The following is a 20,388-nucleotide window of genomic DNA, read 5'->3' as shown; positions in this document are numbered from 1 at the left end:
ATCAATCACAAGTGAGTTAGAGGCCTTAGTGTGAGCACAACACAAGGGCAACACATCCCCAAGATGCTCAACTCCTCAAATGGCCGGCCAACATCTCTATTTATAGCTCCCAAGACAAATAGAGCCATTGGCAACCAAAACAACTATCAAACCGACTGTAGGACCAGTTTGTCGAGACCATCGGACTAGTATGACTCATGGTCCGATCCATGGATTTTTGCCACATGTACTAGCCGTTTAAATGTAGCCGTTATCATACCAAACAGCTAGTTGTTGCGCCTCAGTCAGACCACTTTGGGACTGGTTGGACTAGTCTGACTCCTTGGGTCTGAGCCACAATAGGAACCTCCAGAGAGCATAGAACTTGGTCGGACCAAGTCCGACTCCTGGGTGTCAGACTACTTGGTGTGGTCTGACTCCCTTGCAAGGCGCGCTCTTCTCTCTGCTTCTTGCACTGATAGGTGGGGCCCAAGAGGGAATAGTGTTCCCATCCTGTCTAACTCCTTCATTGAACGGGTCCAACTTAGCGACAGAGCATGAAGCGCCAAGCCCTAGCGAACAGGTCTGACTCCCTTCGATGTAGGCGCATGATTCCACCACGCGGAGTCCAACTCACCGGTCCTCTCTCTGCCACACGCCCCTAGGATCCAGTTGGACTGATCGACTCGCCTCAGGCCATGGTTTGACTCGTCTTGAGCCCACTCGCGCCCTCAGCAGGAAGCTAGCCGGACCAGAGGAAACTAGTCCGACCCAGAAATTCTAGGGTCCGACCCATGGAAATTCACCGCCCTTACTTTTTTTCTTTATCTCCTTTTACAAATGTGCCAACACCACCAAGTGTACACCGCCTTGTGCATGTGTGTTAGCTTTTTACAAATGTTGTTAAAATGACTTTTCTCTCTTTTCACCACGCCACTCGATCCTAGTACGCATGCAACATTAGATCACTCGAGTGGCACTAGACAACCGATATGCAAACAAGTTTGCCCCTCTTGATAGTATGTCCATCTATCCTAAACACGTTCATGCACTTCTCTACACAACCTTTGACCGGTGAAATGAAATACCCTACAAATATACCTTTGCCTTGCGCATTCCATTTCATCTCCTCCAATTTAATGCCACACAAGCACCAACCTTCATCACAAGTGATATGATCCACTTCATATCATCATGTACCCATGATTCATCGATCTCAACATCACTTGCTCTTCACCATTGGCTTTGTCCATTGGCGACAAGTCCCTGCTCAAGCTTCTCCGCCATGTGCGGTGCATCGCTCCAAAGCCTCCGACTCGCCCTTCACACTTGCAACCGGTCCATCAAGCCAAGCTATGTCTTGATCTTCTCCACCTAGCCACATGACTCTATATCATGTATCATATGTAATAAGCTCATTCATCACATGTGTACCTGTGGACTAATTTTCTATGTATCTCACATAAACACATATTAGTCCACCTAGGTTGTCACTCAGTTATCAAAACCAAACAAGGACCTTTCACCGCTAACAGACGTGCTCAAGTATGAGCCTTTTAGTGGTCCACTGCCACTGATGATGCTTTCTAGGCCTTGAAAGGGCCTTGACATCTGCGACCCTTCTCCACCTACTGGATTTTGAGTATCATGTCTACATCGACTGTGATGCCTCAACCTTGTGGTTTGGAACTATTCTCCATCAAGGTGATAGACCCCTGGCTTTCTTTAGCCGTGCAGTGGCTATCGAACATGCAAAGCTGCCAACCTATGAGCGAGAACTTATCACCTTGGTGAAGGCTGTCAAGCCCTGCCATGCTTATCTTTGAGGATGGGAGTTTACTATTTGTACAGATCATTACCCGCATAAGTACATCCTTGACCAGAGACTCGCTACAATTCCACAAAACACATGTGTATCTAAGCTGTTTGGATATGACTTGTCAGTGGAGTACTCACCAATGAAACAGAACATTACGGCTGATGCTCTCTCTCTCTCTCGCCATGATGAGGACTCCTCCAGCTTTTGCATCGCCTCCAGCCCATCATTTTTGGGCAGAGCTTGTCAACCATCCAGCAACACAGGCTCTACGCGACCAACTGGTCGGCTAGGAGGACCATGATGGTCTATTAGTGTTCAATGGTCATGCATTTATTCCTATTGACTCCTTGTGTTTCCCTTGGTGCTCACCCAATCTCATGATACCGGTCATGAAGGCGATTAGAAGACCCACCATCGCCTTTGTGTTGCCTTCTATTGTCCCAGCATAGGTCACCTTGTTCATGACTTCATCCGCAACTGCATAATCTGCTAATGCAACAAGCATGAGCATCTCCATGCAGCTAGTCTTTTACAACCCCTGTTGGTTCCTTAGGAGGTTTGGAGTGATATTGCCATGGATTTTGTTGAAGGTTTTCCGAAGGTTGGTGAAAAGTCTATCATCCTGACAATGGTTGATCGTTTTTCCAAATTTGTGCACTTCATCGCATGTGGCCATCCCTACTCCACTACTTCAGTGGCCCATGCGTTCTTCGACAACATTGTCGGCCTTCATGGGTTCCCATGTTCCATCATCAGTGGTCAAGATCCAATATTCAAAAGTACCTTCTGGTCGGATCTATTCAATCTTGTGGGTGTCAAACTTCACATAAGTTCAGCATTTCATCCTCGAACAGATGGCTGGTCATAGGTTACGAACATGACTATCACCATGTACTTGCGTTGTTTGGCTTGTGACAAACCTCGCTCCTATGGTTGCGGTGCCTTCCATGGCATGAATACTGCTATACTCCTATCCGCACAACCCCTTTTGGGTGGTCTACGGTTGGGATCCCCCACCTATGATGATTATCAGGCCGGTGTTGCCCGTGTTCCTGTTGTCGAGCAACAATTAGATGTGCAGGATGAATTTCTCGCCGACATCAGAGAGCCGCTCCTCCAAGCCCAAGGCACTATGAAAGCTCATCATGACTCCTAGCGCCGTGACTTGGAGTTTGTTATGGGGGACTAGGTTTGGCTGCGTCTTCAGTACCGCTCTGCTATTGGCATTACTCCACAATCTCCGAGCAAGCTTTCTCCACGATGCTATGGGCATTTCACATTCTTGAGCGTATTGGCACTGTCTCCTACAGGTTGGAATTACCTTCTGGGGCTCGCATCCAAAATGTCTTTCATGTCGCCCTCCTAAAGAAATATGAGGGAGCTCCTCCCGTGGCTCCTATGTTGTTGCCACCAATTGTGTGATGAGGTCGTGTTGTTCTGAAACCGGAGCCTATTTTGAATACATGACTTAATTGAGGCACTTGGGAGCTCTTGGTTCACTAGAAGGGACAAGCTTCTATGGATTCTACTTGGACACCATTGTCGGACTTCACTGCTTCTTACCCGACCTTCTAGCTCACGAACGACTTGTTCGTGGGGAGGGGGGAATGTCGTGGACTGCTTTGTGGGCCACACATATAGGCGTAGGATGTCAGGCACGTTAGGGATTATTTTGAAAATAGGAGATATGTTTAGATTAAGTTAGATTGAGTCGTTTTACAATTCTAGGAAAGCTTCATCTATAAAGGCTTTATAGTTTGTATTAGGGAGAACTTATCGAGAGAAGAACTTCTTTCCTAGAGTGGGGGTTCTCCTTTGATCAACATGCCCTGGATCTTTAGAGGTTGTTCGGTCGATATTCCCTCCACTCTAATCCCAATTCTCATGTTTCTCTGTTCTCTCTCTTGCGTTCTCCTCACCGCCAGGAACAAGTAAAATGGTGAAGCAACAGTTCCAAAGTAGTGTATTTTTTTCTTCTGAAATTGGCAACGTAACAACCAAATCCATTTATTTCTATATTCTATTATTTTTAGCATATACAAAAGTACTGATATGTGCAAGATAAAATGTAAATACAACGAAGTTCATCTCAAACGAATAATGAAAGTGTGACATGAGTGGGTTTTGCTCTCTCTCAGGAACATGTATGCTGGCCTTCTTCCTTGCGCACCCAAATCGATCCTCGTCTGGCCCTGCCTGCCAATGGAAAGCTGGCATATTCAGCTGTTAGATTGATCTCCTAGCCAATAAGCCCAATGGCCTATTGGGCCTTGGTCACGCGCCCTGATCGGGGGTGCCCAACCCTACATGGTTGGTGGGCCCCCGTCGCACTGCGCTATATAAAGTGGTGGGGGCCGGCGGCTCGAGGTACGAGGTTCACCGTGAGCCGCAAACCCCACCGACAAACCCTAGACCGATCTGAGAGGGCGCGCAGCCAGCGACGGGAAGCTCCACTGACTTCGCCGTCGCCACCGCCACACCGTCCGTCTGCACTGCATCGACGTCTGTGCCACCTCTACTCCACCTGTCGCTGCCCATGCATAGACCTTCATCACCGAACCTAAGATGGTCGGCTCCTGTTCATCCGCGACTCCCTCCGAGGGCTCAGGTTCAACACCAACACCTCTCTCTTTATCTCTTCGTCTCCACCTCTCGGTCTAGACATACTAGGGCTTATCTAGATTGACTGGTTACCTAGAAGTCCCTCGGTTCTACTCTAGATCGATTCTATGGATCAAACATTGGTACCAGAGCCACGGTTTAGGTATAGATCTGGCTTAGCAAACAGAAATCTAGTGCGGATCTAGAATGTAGAAAGGGGATTCGACCGACAAAGTGTTCAGTTGAACCCTAACCTCGATCCCTTAGGATCTGAGAAAAGATGAAGGTTCAGATGAAGAAAACCTAACCCTAACTCTAGATCGGGTTCGGGAAAAGAAAAGAAAAGAAACATCCAAACCCTAGATGGGGTTTTGGGACAGAGATGATAACAAGGTTTCAACTGGAAACCGAACTTCAAACCCGAGAAGAAATCAAATCGGGGAAAAAGAAAAACAGTGGCCATCCCCTAACCCTAACCCTAATCGGGAAATCGGATGAAATCCGAACAAATGAATCAAAAGAAAAGGGGGTGGCCTACCTCGCCATTGCGCGAAACTGCTGTCACGCCGGCGTGTGGGGAAGAGAAAGGCTGGCTGGGGCACTCCTCGCCAGAACAGGCCACAGGGGCGCTGCGGCCAGGCCGCTCGATGGCGGCATGCTCACCCGCTAGGGAGCGCGCACGCCGGCGAGGGGGCCGGCGACGGCGCCGAGGCTCGCTGCTTGCTCTCGCCATGGATTGCTCGCCCGCTCTGCGACTGCGCTGAGGAAAGAGAGAAAGAGAGCGGCGAAGACAGAGAGTGGAGAATGCCGAATGGCGCTAGGGTTCAAGGGCGCCGCTGCGGTCGCCGTTTTTGTTCCTGCGATGCACGCGGATGGCCGTCGGATCGGCGCGAGCGGCTGAGATCAATTGGGCCAACTCGCGGCCCAGGCGGGTGCGCGGACGCGTGAGCTTTGCCGGCCTAGGCCCAGGTTGTGGCCTGGGTGCGGCCTACGCGCGAGTACAGTGCTAGGCCGAGCCGGTTTTGCCGGTTTTTGGGCCGTTTTGCGCTGCTATGGGCCGAAATGGCCGAACACAGTGAAATAGAATTTGTTTTATTTTTCCAGAAACTTTTGATGCATATTAGATGAATCTGAATTGCATTTTGATGCAAATTTCTATACAAAATTTATCCAACGATATTTTTTGTTCAGTAAATAGTAAAGTTGCTTCTGGAAAATAGAATTAAAAGATTTATTAAAGTTTCCGCTGCGTACTTAAAAATTGTTGTTTTCATTATTAAATTCGAACCAACGGGAGAATTTAATTTTGAAATATAGAAAATTTTTATAGTTATTATAATGTTGTTATTATTCTAACCAACGTTGATTAATAGCAATATTATAATATTAATGTTATTATTGTTTTGTGTTATGCATTATTTCTATTTCTGCCCATCGGTGATGTAGATTTAATGTATAAAACAATTGTATGTTTTAATTTTGACCAACGTTAAACTAAGGCATGCAATTGTTGTTGTTATTATTTGTGTTCTCACACTATTTGAATTGTGTTTTCAGGCGGATACAACTTGATGAGTTGTATTAAAGAGATCCCCACTCTAAAAGGTGATAACTATATTGAGTGGAAGAAAAAGATCGATCTGGCCTTCATATTGGCTGAGGTGGACTGGGTAATCACCACACCGTGTCCCAAAGAACCTGTAGCACCGGTGAGGGAGACAGATGAGACTGATGCTGCATGGCAGAACAGAGAGCGGGACTTTGCTCCCGTAAAGATGTCTTTTGACCTTGAAAATAGAAAGTGGGTCACAACCAATAAGAAATGTTTGGCTGTGATAAAGAATACAATTGAGCCTGCAATAGTGGACTCAATTCTAGACTGTGACACGGTCACAGAGTACCTAGAAAGAATAAAGAGTCAGTTCACTGGCCCTTCAAAGACATATGCAACCCAGCTGATCAAGCAGCTGGTCACATAAAGGTACTCTGGTGGCGGCAGTGGCATTAGAGAGCACATACTGAGAATGAGCAATTTGGCATCTAAGCTCAAATCAATGGATTTGGCACTCAAGGATGAGTTTCTTATTTATTTGATTTTTGCTTCTTTGCCAAAAGAATTTGACACCTTTGTTGTTAATTACAACATACAGCCCGAGAAATGAGATTTAGAAAAGCTCATAGCCATATGTGTGTAGGAGGAGGAAAGAATAAAAGTTTCACAGGGTGGTACTGTCAACTACCTAAAAGATAAGAAAAAGAACTATAATAACAGCTCTTCCTCCAAGTCATCTGGAAAGGGTCCCATGCAACAGTCTCAGAACAAGCAATTCCCAGTGGATAAAGACCAGTGTCTCTACTGTAAGAAGACGGGACATTATAAGAAGAATTGTCCCGATTTCTTAAAGATGATTATGAAAAATAAAGGTGAGAACATTATTACGTTCGTAAATGAATCCTTGTATGTCAAGTTTTCAAAATCTACTTGGTGGATTGATTCAGGTGCAATTATTCATGTTGCTAATTCATTACAGGGATTCCGTTCGATGAGAACTTTGCAAAGAAGCGAAAGTTTCATTAAAGTCGCAAATGGAGAACAAGCAGATGTTGAGGCCGTTGGCGATCTTCCGCTAGAGCTTGCTGATGGCTTCATACTTTTTCTTAGAGATGTTCTTTATGTACCTTCTTTGCAAAGAAACTTGATTAGTGTATCAAAGTTGGACCATGATGGTTATGATTGTCATTTTAGAAATGGCAAATGTCAGATATTGTTTAATAATAGATGTATTGGTCTTGCCTTCCGACAAGACGAGCTTTATTTGTTATCACTTCGTGAAAATGTGAATTCCGTATGTGATGTGAATGACAATGTATCCTCATCGAACAATGCAAACAGAAAATAAAAGAGAGCTCACGATGCGTTGTCGAAATTATGGCACTGTCGTTTAGGCCATATTTCGAGGAGGAGAATAGAAAGACTAGTTAAGAATGATATTCTTCCTCCATTAGAGCTCTCAGATTTAGAACAATGTAGAGATTGCATAAAAGAAAAGTATGTAAAGAAAATTAAGAAAGATGCCAAACGAAGCGCAGAAATTCTACAGATTATTCACACAGATATCTGTGGTCCTTTTCCTGTAAAGAGTGTGGATGGTTTTGATTCATTCATAACATTCACAGATGATTACTCCCATTATGGCTACATTTATCCAATTAAAGAAAGAACAGAAGCGTTGGATAAATTCAAAATATTTAAAGCAGAAGTTGAAAATCAGCATAATTTAAAGATTAAGATAGTCAGGTCTGACCGTGGGGGGAGTACTATGGTCGGCATACCCCATATGGACAAGTTCCTGGACCTTTTGCAAGGTTCTTACAGGAGAATGGTATAGTTGCCCAGTATTCAACACCGGGTGAACCTCAGCAGAATGGAGTAGCTGAAAGGCATAACCGTACCCTGATGGATATGGTGCGTAGTATGATAAGTTACTCCACTTTACCGATGAGTCTGTGGATAGAGGCGTTAAAAACCGCCATTCATATTCTCAAAAGAGTACCAAGTAAGTCGGTGCCCAAAACACCGTATGAGTTGTGGACAGGAAGAGTACCCTCACTTAACCACTTGCGTGTGTGGGGGAGCCCTGCTGAGGCTAAAGTTTTTAACCCAAACATTGGGAAGCTAGATCCCAAAACAGTGAGTTGCCATTTCATTGGCTACCCAGAAAAGTCAAAAGGTTTTTGTTTCTACTGTCCTAACAGACATACAAAGTTTGTGGAAACGAGACACGCTGTCTTCCTAGAAGATGAAATGATTAGGGGGAGCATGGTAGCTCGAGAAATTGACCTTGAAGAGAAGCGGGTGTATGCACCCACTCCGATAATTCATGAGCCATTTTTCTCACTACCTGCTGTTGCTGCACCGACAGTACAAGACATTGTGGTGCCAGCACCTGTTGTTATCCCGCCTGTGGCAACAATGAATGATGATGAGGAACCTGTTCCTCAGGATCCTATAGAAACTATTGCCACATATGAGGGGTAGCAACAACAGCCTCAAACAGAAAATGTGCCATATGAGGAGGCCCCTAGAAGGTCTTAAAGAGTTAGAAAATCAGATATTCCTACTGATTATGAAGTGTACAACACTAAAGAATTTCAAATGAAGGATGATCCCACCTCATTTGAAGAAGCCATGAAAAGTGATCATTCATCAAAGTGGCTTGAGGCCATGGAAGATGAAATGAGATCAATGAATGCAAATAAAGTTTGGGATTTGGAGATAATTCCTAAAGGAGCCAAAACAGTAGGCTATAAATGGGTCTACAAAACAAAACTTGACTCTTAAGGGAATATAGAGAGATATAAAGCCCGACTTATGGCAAAAGGCTTTACACAAAGAGAAGAGATTGATTACAATGAGACCTTTTCTCCAGTCTCATGTAAGGATTCCTTCAGAATCATAATGGCATTAGTGGCACATTACGATTTAGAATTACATCAGATGGATGTAAAGATGGCATTTCTCAACGGAGACTTAGAAAAAAATGTTTACATGGCACAACTGAAAGGTTTTGTCATGGAAGGAAAAGAACGTTTGAGATGCCGCCTAAAGAAATCCATTTATGGATTAAAACAAGCTTCAAGACAGTGGTACTTGAAGTTTGATCAGACAATAAAGAATTTTGGGTTTAAAGATAATGTTGAGGACAATTGTGTCTACGCAAAGTTTAAGAATGGGAAGTATATCTTTCTTGTCTTGTATGCGGATGATATCTTACTTGCTAGTAGTGATGTCAGTCTACTACTGGAGACAAAAAAGTTTTTGTCCTCAAAATTTGATATGAAAGATCTTGGTGAAGCTTCGTTCATTCTAGGGATCGAGATTCACCGAGATAGAAGTAAAGGGGTATTAGGACTGTCACAAAAAGCATACATAGAAAAAGTCTTAAAGAAATTCAGTATGCACAAATGTAGTCCCTCACCTGCTCCTATAGTCAAGGGCAACAGATATGGAGATTTTCAATGCCCCAGGAACCAATATGAGATCGATCAAATGAAAGTAGTTCCATATGCTTCAGCTGTCGGAAGCTTGCAATATGCTCAAGTGTGTACGCGCCCTAACTTGGCATTTGTTACCGAGTTACTTGGCAGATTCCAGGGCAATCCTAGAATAGAACACTGGAAATTGGTAAAGAAAGTCTTGCGTTATTTGCAAGGAACGAAAGGCCTCATGATGACGTATAGAAGATCTGATTCACTCCATATAGTGGGATATTCAGATTCTGATTATGCGGGAGATAATAGAAAATCCACGTCTGGATATGTGTTCACTCTCACAGGGGGAGCTATTTCATGGAAAAGCTCAAAGCAAACCATTACTACATCGTCCACAATGTATGCCGAGTTTGTAGCGTGTTATGAGGCAACGGGGCAGGTGAACTGGCTAAAGAAGTTCATACCCGGTTTGAAGATGGTTGACGACATCAATAGACCACTGAAGTTATACTGCGATAATAATCCAGCAGTACAGTATGCTCACAACAATAGGTCAAGTGGTGCTGCCAAACACATTGACATAAAGTATTATGTTGTGAAGGATAAAGTCCGGGATCAAATGATAAGTCTTGAGCATATAAGTACCGAAAAGATGCTCGTGGATCCGCTTACAAAAGGCTTACCACCCAACGTGTTCAGAGAACATGTAGCCGGCAAGGGTTTAAGGGAAAGCCTATGATTCCTGGACTATAAAGGGCCCAAAAGTTAAAGTAACTATTTCAGATCAGAGACGTGCATTGTAGCTGTTAAATCTATCGGCGATTGACCGTGACGATGAAACATACTCTATGCATCATCTGTGAAGAAATGAGTAAGGATAAAATGATTGAAGGATAAAGTTTAAAGATAAAAGTAATAGTGAGATCAAAGGGGAGAATGTTAGATTGATCTCCCAGCCAATAAGCCCAACGGCCTATTGGGCCTTGGTCACGCGCCCTGATCGAGGGCGCCCAACCCTACATGGTTGGTGGACCCTGTCGCACTGCGCTATATAAAGTGGTGGGGGCCGGCTGCTCGAGGTACGAGGTTCACCGTGAGCCGCAAACCCCACCGACAAACCCTAGACCGATCTGAAAGGGCGCGCAGCCAGCGACGGGAAGCTCCACTGACTTCGCCGTCGCCACTGCCACACCGTCCGTCTGCACTGCATCGACGTCTGTGCCACCTCTACTCCACCCGCCGCTGCCCATGCGCAGACCTTCATCACCGAACCTGAGATGGCCGGCTCCTGTTCATCCACGACTCCCTTCGAGGGCTCAGGTTCAACACCAACACCTCTCTCTTTATCTCTCCGTCTCCACCTCTCGGTCAAGACATACTAGGGCTTATCTAGATTGACTAGTTACCTAGAAGTCCCTCGGTTCTACTCTAGATCGATTCTATGCATCAAACATCAGCAACTAACCGACTTGCGCATTGCCTCTTCTTTCTTGTTGAAATACCCCGCCCGGCCTAGCTCGGCGCCCAATGAAAAACTAACCGTCGCAACGCAACGAATACCTGCTCCCCTCTCCTCTCCGGCCTCTCTCCGCTCGCCATCGGAGCACCACCGACTGCCGCGCGAGAAACCCACCCTCGCCACCGTCCGCCTCCTCCCCGGCCGGCAGCAGAGGTAGCGGCGATGGAGTTCTTCCCCGACGGGGAACACGTCCGCCTGCGGAGCCGCGAGGACGGCACGTACCTCCACGCCGACGAGGACGGGTGGAGAGTCTCGCTGAGCCCTCACCGCGCGTCGTTGAACACGGCGTGGGCGGTGCACCTCGTACCGCGCGCGCACCTGGGCACCACCGACGACGTCCTCCTCCACAGCGCCGCCTACGGCCGGTACCTCGGAGTCAGGCCCGACTACGCGCCGCCGCAAGCCCACCCCGGCCGTCGGCTTCCTCCGCATGGTCCAGTGCCTGTACAACACGCCGATGCAGGCCGACATCATGTGGGAGGTCACGGAGGACGGGAATGGGGGCGTGTTCCTGCGCCACCTAGTCGGGAACTAGAACCACTTGAACAACTTGCCTTGGACTGTCGAGCCGATCCCCCCAAGACTTGCGCCGCCAGCAATTCCCGATCAAATTCCGGTGAGTCAGGGGATTCTGCTATGTACTTCTTGATGTACTTTTTCGCTACTGCTGGTTCTTGCATTGTTATCACACCATTTGTCAAGAGCTTCTTCATTCAGCTACCAGTGCATCTCTACTCTTGTTATGCTAAACGCAAGTGCTCTATTACAACAGAACGGTGTTGTTGCTCCCGTGGTGCTGAGCCGGATGGTACTGTACATCCGGGCAGACAACTCCGGTATCTTTATCTTGCCCAGCTGGGGAACGCTCCAGTTCGATGGCCGGTCCTTGCATTACCTGATAGGCGACCTGGCGAACCAACTCAATGATAACTACAACAACATCACGCTGTGCGTGAGGGCCGGCGCTCTTGGGCGAGTCACACCTCTAGTCGTCGATCTTCCTCTCAGCGAGGAAACGATGGACATCGTTGTCCTGACCACCAGGTCAGCAGGTGAGCAATGTTTTCCTAAACGATGGAATGTCTTGGCTCTAAACTGTCCATTCAAAACATTCAGTTGTGAAACTTTGGTTCACATTCCAGACATTACAGTTTTTTCTGCTGTCTACTACCAATACGCTGATCTTGTTATAAATATTTCAGCACTTGCAGAACCACAATATGTTGCATTGTGCATAACTGTATCCCTGATTTTACTTGTTCCTTTCAAATTCAGCGGCAATGGTGTTGCGGCACCCAAATGTTGATGCACCGTAGCGGAATGCGGGAGCAAGACTACTAACAACAGCACTGGGATATGAGAATAGGCGACACTTCTGTTGTTCTGTCGCTTTAAAAAACTCAGGAACACCTCTTGTTTTTTGGTTTGATGTGTTATGCTAACTTGATGTGGTTTGAATCGGCGTATCAAGACTACAATGGGTGAGAGCGTTATGTGGAAATAATGCTTGAACAATGCTGCAAAGTTTCAGTGGTTGTAATTGGCATTTTCATCCCAAATAGGTGATAACAAGAATAAATGTTCCCCTCTGCAAAATATGAGATGGATCATAGTGTTATACCGATGACAGTAGAAATTGTAACCTGTCTACCATTTACTTTAGCTCAGATGTTTATATACTTTTCTGTAGTTTTGAAGACATTGTTGGCTAGTTACTACATCTAATATCTTCTTCTCGGATTTTTTTTCAATGGGTTCTTAATAGTTATTTTAGTCATTTAGTCTCCAACATGTATATCGTTTTTGGGTTTCTACAAGTGCTTGAGGAAAATGTTATGCTTTGTTTGGTTATAGGAGCTAGGACTAATATGAAACAAGCTACAGATAAAGAGAGGTAGATTGATTGAATGAATAAACAGACAGTTAATGTTGAGCACCCCTACAGCTACAGCCCTGCTGTGAGGCCAGCTGCTCCATCCCTGTTGTAGTTTGGATGGAGTTTGAGCGATTTTGCACAGTGACAATAGTTGTGGTTTGGTTACCACAATCTCTGCTGGGTGATCAGAAGCACAGATGCAGTCCGTTTTAATTTACTGAACTTGGATGGTCTCAATTTTTTGACTCAAACTTACTGCTCAAACTTACATACATGAAAACTGAGCACCGTTTTACTGAACTTACTTGTGTGTATATATATACTGTTCACCGTTGGATGTCCCAATTTACAGCCAAATTATATGCTTTATGTACATTCTTTTCCTTGATTATTGTATGCTGCTTCCGCGTCAAGTACTACTTGCTATTGATCTGTGCACCTATATATTGCTATTTGATAGGATTCTCTTATGAATTCTGATTAATCATTTTCAGTTGATATATCATGCTGAAGGGACTGCAAACTCATCTGTATACTGTAGTGTAGCATAATTAGTGTTCTCATAACAGTTCTGAGTTTTCTGCAAGAGACCAGTAAAATAGTTGCTACTGATAGACATAGTGGATCACCTAAACATAGATCTAGCGGGTACAACCTTATATACGGAATAAAAAACTTCCTAGAACATGATCTATAGAGAGAGAGAAACGGAGGTGAGATGTCACCAATCATCCGCTGGCTTGGAGGAAGAGCTCGACGTAGCCATGGCGAAGGTGATGCGGTCCGGATCGGTGGTGTCACGGTGTTGAGGTCAGTCGCAGTGTAGTGGTGGCGCAGAGGCGGCGGTGAAGACGGCAGTGGAGCTTCCCGTCGCTGGCTGCGCCCGTCACTAGATTGGATTTGGTTTGTTGGTGGGTGTGGTGGCTCACGGTGAACCTCGTACTGAGAGCCGGCGGCCCCCACCCTCTTTATAGCGCAGTGCGACAGGGGCACCAATCATGTAGGGTTGAGCGCCCCCGATCAGGACGCGAGATCAAGGCCCAACTTGGCCGTTGGGTCGAGCTGAAGAGATCAACACTAACAATCTCCGCCTTGATCTCATCTTATTACTTAAACTTAACTTAATTTATCTTTTTCTTTTTTACCACAGATCAGTGCATAGAGCGTGCCTCATCGTCACGGTCAGTGCCATTAGATTAACAGCTATAATGCACCTCTCTGTTTTGAAACAGATTGTCCACTAGGCCCTTATTGTCCAGGAATCATAGGTTTTCCCTTAAACTCATGCCGGCTAAGTGTTCTCTGAACACGTTAGGTGGTAAGCCTTTTGTAAGCGGATCCGCGAGCATCTTTTCTGTACTTATGTGCTCAAGACTAATTATATGATCCTAGACTTTGTCTTTCACAACATAATATATTATGTCAATGTGTTTGACAGCACCACTTGACTTATTGTTGTGAGCATAACATACAACTGGATTATTATCGCAGTATAACTTAAGTGGCTTATGTATGTCGTCTACCACTTTCAACCCCGACATGAACTTCTTCAGCCAATTCACCTGCCATGTGGCCTCATAACACGCTACAAACTCGGCATACTCATAGACGATTTAGTGACGGTTTGCTTGGAGCTTTTCCACGATATAGTTCCTCCTGTGAGAGTAAATATATATCCTGACGTGGACTTTCTATCATCTCCCGCATAATCTGAATCTGAATACACGTCTATGTGTAGGGAATCAGATCTTCTGTACGTTAGCATGAGGCCTTTTATGCCTTGCAAGTAACGCAAAACTTTCTTTACCAATTCCAGTGTTCTATTCCTAGATTACTTTGATATCTGCCAAGTAACCCAGTAACAAACGCTAAATCAGGGCGTGTACACACTTGAGCATACTATAAACTTCCAATAGCTGAAGCATATGGAACCACTTTCATTTGATCGATCTCATATTGGTTCCTAGGATATTGGAATTCCCCAAATCTATCGCCCTTGACTATGGGAGCAGATGAAGGCTTACAATTTTGCATACTATATTTCTTTAGAACCTTTTCTAAGTATGCCTTTTGTGATAATCCTAAAACCACATTTCTTCTATCTCGGTGAATCTCTATTCCTAGAACGAACAAAGCTTCACTGAGATTCTTCATATCAAAATTCAAGGACAAGAACTTATTCGTTTCTAGTAGTAGATTAATATCACTACTAGCAAGTAAGATGTCATCGACATACAAGATTAGGAAAATGTATTTCCCATTCTTCAACTTTGCATAAACGCAATTGTCCTCTACATTTTCTTGAAACCCAAACTTCCTTATTGTACTATCAAACTTTAAATACCACTGTCTTGATGGTTGTTTTAATCCATAAATGGATTTCTTCAAGTGGCATCCCATACGTTCTTTTCCTTCTACAACAAAACCTTTTGGTTGTGCCATGTAAACATTTTCCTCCAAATCCCCGTTTAGGAACACCATCTTTACATCCATCTGATGTAATTCTAAATCGTAATGTGCTACAAGCGTCATTATAATTCTAAAAGAATCCTTACATGAGACTGGAGAAATGTCTCATTGTAATCTATGCCTTCTCTTTGCGTGAAGCCTTTCACCACAAGTCGCGCTTTAAATCTTTCTACACTCTCTTTGGAGTCATATTTAGTTTTGTAGACCTATTTACAACCTACTGTCTTGGCTCCTTTAGGAATTGTTTCTAAGTCCCAAACACCGTTGGTATTCATTGATCTCATTTCATCTTGCAAGGCTTCAAGCTACTTTGATGAGTGAGTGCTTCTCATGGCTTCTTCAAATAAGGTGGTATCACCCTCCATTTGAAATTCTTCACATTCATAGACTTCGTAGCACTAGGAATGGCTGGTTTTCTGACTCTTTGAGACCTTCTAGGGGCCTCGTTAGTTGACGCTTGTTCTATATGAGGTTGTTGTTTCTCTTCCTCATGTGTGACAATGGGTTCTACAGGATCCTGAAGGATAGGTTTCTCATGTTCATTCATTGTCATCACGGGAGAACTAACAACAGGTGATGTTACTACAGTGTCTTGCACTGTTGGTGCAGCAACAACAGGTAGTGTGAAGAATGGCTCCTGAACCATTGGAGTAGGCACATGTACCCACTTCTCCTCTAGGTTAATTTCTCACGCTACCATGCTCCCCTTGATCAACTCTTCTTCTAAGAACACAGCATGTCTTGTTTCTACAAACTTCGTATGTCTGTCAGGACAATAGAAGCGATAACATTTTGACTTTTCTGGATAGCCAATGAAATGGCAACTGATTGTCTTGGAGTCTAGCTTTCCTATGTTTGGGTTAAAGACTTTAGCCTCAGCCGGACAACCCCACACACGTAAATAGTTAAGTGAGCGTTCCTTTCCTGTTTAAAACTCATATGGTGTTTTGGGCACCTGACTTGCTTGGCACTCGATTAAGAATATGAATGGTAGTTTTTAATGTCTCCATCCATAAACTTATCGGTAGAGTAGAGTAACTTATCATACTTCTCACCATATCCATTAAGGTACGGTTGCGTCTTTCAGCTACTCCATTCTACTGAGGCTCGCCCAGTGTAGAGTATTGGACAACTATGCAATTTTCTTGTAAGAACCTTGCAAAAGGTCCAGGAACTTGGCCATATGGGGTGTGTCGACCGTAGTACTCCCCCCCACAGTCGGATCTTACTATCTTAATCTTTAAATTATGCTAATTTTCTACTTTGGCCTTAAATATCTTAAATTTATCCAATGCTTCTAATCTTTCCTTAATTGGATAAATATAGCCATAACGAGAATAATTATTTGTGAATGTTATAAATGAATCATAACCATCCACACTCTTCATAGGAAAAAAGACCACAAATGTCTGTGTGAATTATTTCTAAAATTTCTGCGCTTCGTTTGACATCTTTCTTTATTTTCTTAACATACTTTTCTTTTATGCAATCAATGCATTGTTCTAAATCTAAAAATTCTAATGGCGGAAGAATTGATTTCTTAATCAATCGCTCTATTCTCCCTCTCGAAATATAGCCTAAACGACAGTGCTATAATTTCGATGATACATCATGAACTCTCTTTCGCTTATTTCTTGCATTCATAGACGAGGAGGCATTCTCCTTCTCAGTGCTCACATCATTCACATTCTCAGAAAGTGATAATAAATAAAGCTTGTCTTGTCGGAAGGCAAGACCAATACACTTATTATTAAACACAATCTGACATTTGCCATTACCAAAATGGCAATCATATCCATCATCGTCTAGACATGAAACACTTATCAAATTTCTACACAAAGACATCTGAAAGCTGAAGTACAAAACCATCATCTAATTCTAGAGAGAGATCTCCAATGGCTTCAACTCCATTTGCTACTTTAATTCTTCTTTCTCCTCTTTGCAGGGTCCTCCTCATATGGAATCCCTGTAATGAATTTGTAATATGAATAGTTGCACCTGAGTTAATCCACCAAGTAGATTTTGCATAACTTAAATACAAGGACTCATCTATGAATGTAATAATGTCCTCACCTCTCTTCAAAATGATATTCAGGAAATTTGGGCAGTCCTTCTGGTAATGTCCATGCTTCTTGCACCATTTGCATTGATCCTTGTCAACTTGAATATTGTTGTTATGATGATGATGATCATTCTGAGGGGCTTTTTCTTGAGGTTTGGCATTCTTGTTAAAGTTCTTCTTTTTATAGTCATTCACAAGGTTAGCAGAGTCACCATGTGAGCTTTTAAGCCTCTCCTCTTCTTGCACACACATGGCAATGAGCTTCTCAATGTCCCATTTATCGGGCTACATGTTGTAATTAACAACAAAAGTTTCATACTCTTTGGGCAAAGAAGCAAAAACCAAATGAATCAGAAACTCATCTTTGAGCCCCAAATCCATTGGCTTGAGCTTGGATGTCGTGTTGCTCATCTTCAATATGTGCTCTCTTATCTCTCCACCAAAGTATTTCTCATTGAATAACTTCTTGATCAGGGTGCTTGCATAAGCCTTTGAAGAGCCAATAAACTGACTCTCCACTTTCTTGAGATACTCGGTGGCGGTGTCACAATTTGGGATTGATCCCCTTATTGCATATGAAATTATGGACTTAGCCACCATCAAGCACTTGCGGTTCGAAATGTCCCACTTCTTACGATCAAGATCGTATTTCATTCTCACTTCTGCATGATCTCACTGCCGAGCAGTGAAATTAGTATCAGTTTCATTTTTTGCCCCCACCGGGTCCACTGGCTCAGTAGGAAACGGAGAGGTAAGTGCTAGGTCATTCTCGGACAGCGCAAGTGCCAACTCATACTTCTCTCGCCATACGCGATAGTTGCCCCTTCAAGAGGTGGAATATGCGAGATGATTGCCATAGGATTGAGTCCTGAAAACATCATCAGAGAAAGTGAGAAAACATAACATAATAATTGCATGGCTTAATTTAACGTTGGTCAAAATTAAAACATACAATATTCTTCTACATTAAGTCTACATCACTGTTGGGCAGAAATAGAATTAATGCATAAACTCATAAATAAGACATTTATAATATTGCTATCATCAATTTGGTAAGAAAATAGCAAAATCATAAATATAACATTTTTCTACATTAATTCTATAACACCGTTGGGCAGGAATGGAATTAATGCATGGAAACAACTCGTAAATACACTTATAAATTGTTATCACCAACATTGGTCAGAAAAATAACAATACCATAATTTAATTTAAACAAATATGACTAGTCCTCTAATTAAATTTTTCCGTTGATTTCAATTTAATTAGGGGATGAAACATTAACTTAGCAGCGAAAACATGTAAAATGAAATTTATCTACTTTTCAGAAGCATTTTTCTATACTCATCTACTCTCTGAAAAATTATCCCGTTGGTTCAAATTTGGACAGAGATTTAAACCTTCAAATTTAACTAAAAATCATTCAAAATGTGCTTCTAAAAATAGATTAGACTAAACTTTCTCATATTGTTCAGCGGCCAGGCGACGATTTTGGCCCGTGGCCCAGCCGCGCACGCCGAGCTCCCGGTGCCTACGCCGCAACCTGGGCCTAGGCCAGGAAAGTTCTTCCCCGCCCAGGCTGTAATCTGGATTCGACGACCGCCCGGTGATGTCGCGGGGACAAAACCCCGATTCCCGATCGCTCCTCCCGAACCCTAGAGCATTTGCTTTCTCCCTCCTCTTGCTTCCTTCTCAGCGCCGCACCGAGTGAGGAGAGCATCAGCGGTGGCCGTCCATGGCGGCCGGAGGAGAGATAGCGGCGCCGCCGCAGGCCCCCTCGCCGGCGCGCACGTTCCCAAGGGTGAGCGCGCTGCAATCGAGCGGCCTTGCGTCGGTGCCCTGAGCTCGAGCCACTGCGGCGGCACTCTTTGCCCGACGGCACGTGGCTCAGCTCGTTCTCCCGCGTGGCAGCGGGGCTTTCTTCCTGCGCGACGGCAATGCGACGGCGGTGGAGGAGCCCTGGTGAGTCCCTCTCCTGATCCGTCCATGTTCTTTAGGGTTAGGGTTTCATCCGAATCAAATCAAATCGAATCACCTCCTTCTTAATTCTACCCCAAATCCTAGATCTACGCCTCAACCTGTCTCTGATACCAATGATAGGCATAGTGGATCACCTAGACATAGATCTAGCGAGTACAACCTTACATACGGGATAAAAACTTCCTAGAACATGATCTAGAGACAGAGAGAGAGGAAGAGAGGTGAGATGTCACTGACCATCCGCGGGCTTGGAGAAAGAGCTCGACGTAGCCATGGCGAAGGTGATGCGGTCCGGGGCAGCGGTGTCGCGGTGACGGTGTTGAGGTCAGTCGCAGTGCAGTGGTGGCGCAGAGGCGGCGGTGAAGATGGCAGTGGAGCTTCTCGTCGCTGGTTGCGCCCCTCACTAGATCGGATTGGGTTTGTTGGTGGGTGTGGCGGCTCACGGTGAACCTCGTACTGAGAGCCGCGGCCCCCACCTCTCTTTATAGCGCAGTGCGACGGGGTCCACCAACCATGTAGGGTTGAGCGCCTCCGATCAGGGCGCGAGGTCAAGGTCCAACTCGACCGTTGGACCGAGCTGGAGAGATCAACACTAACAGCTACATGACACATGTTCAGTAGACCATAAATATCGTCAAACTTGCTGATGACAATAGATACTGATCGAATCTTGCATTCTGTCTAACATATAGAGCTCAGATAGATATTCAGAGTACTTGTTTACTTATGAAGTTGCTGTTCAAAGATACGTGTGAAACAGTTACTGCATGTACAATCTTAATTTTCTTGGGAACTACTAACTTGTGCTTCAGGAAATGGTAGCTTTGTTGAATTAGGAGAGTAACCTGAAACATGCATGCCAGCTGTAGATAAGCAGGAGCAGTTCAGAAAAGAAAATTGATCGAGTTCTTTCGCTTGTCAGAGAAACTCAGTATTGACCTTGCTACTGATAAACATCTGACATGAGGAACAAGCTCACTGATTCTTCATAGCGGTGAGGAGCAGTTGACTCGATGCTCTCTGTGTGTCGTCTGCATGCATGCTCGGCATTAATTTAATCAGCACTGTAAATTGTGAATTGTGCCTATGTG

General features: G+C 44.4%; 1 pseudogene; it reads left to right on the top strand.

Moving 5' to 3' along the window:
• Nucleotides 1-11,072: 11,072 nt before the first annotated feature.
• LOC136503648 (uncharacterized) lies at nucleotides 11,073-12,226 on the top strand (annotated as a pseudogene).
• The last annotated feature ends 8,162 nt before the right edge of the window (nucleotides 12,227-20,388 follow it).

Source organism: Miscanthus floridulus, chromosome 14, assembly GCF_019320115.1.
Source record: "Miscanthus floridulus cultivar M001 chromosome 14, ASM1932011v1, whole genome shotgun sequence".
Taxonomy (NCBI): Eukaryota; Viridiplantae; Streptophyta; class Magnoliopsida; order Poales; family Poaceae; genus Miscanthus; species Miscanthus floridulus.
Note: the sequence above shows the minus strand (reverse complement) of the source record. Positions and strands in the feature narration are given on the sequence as shown.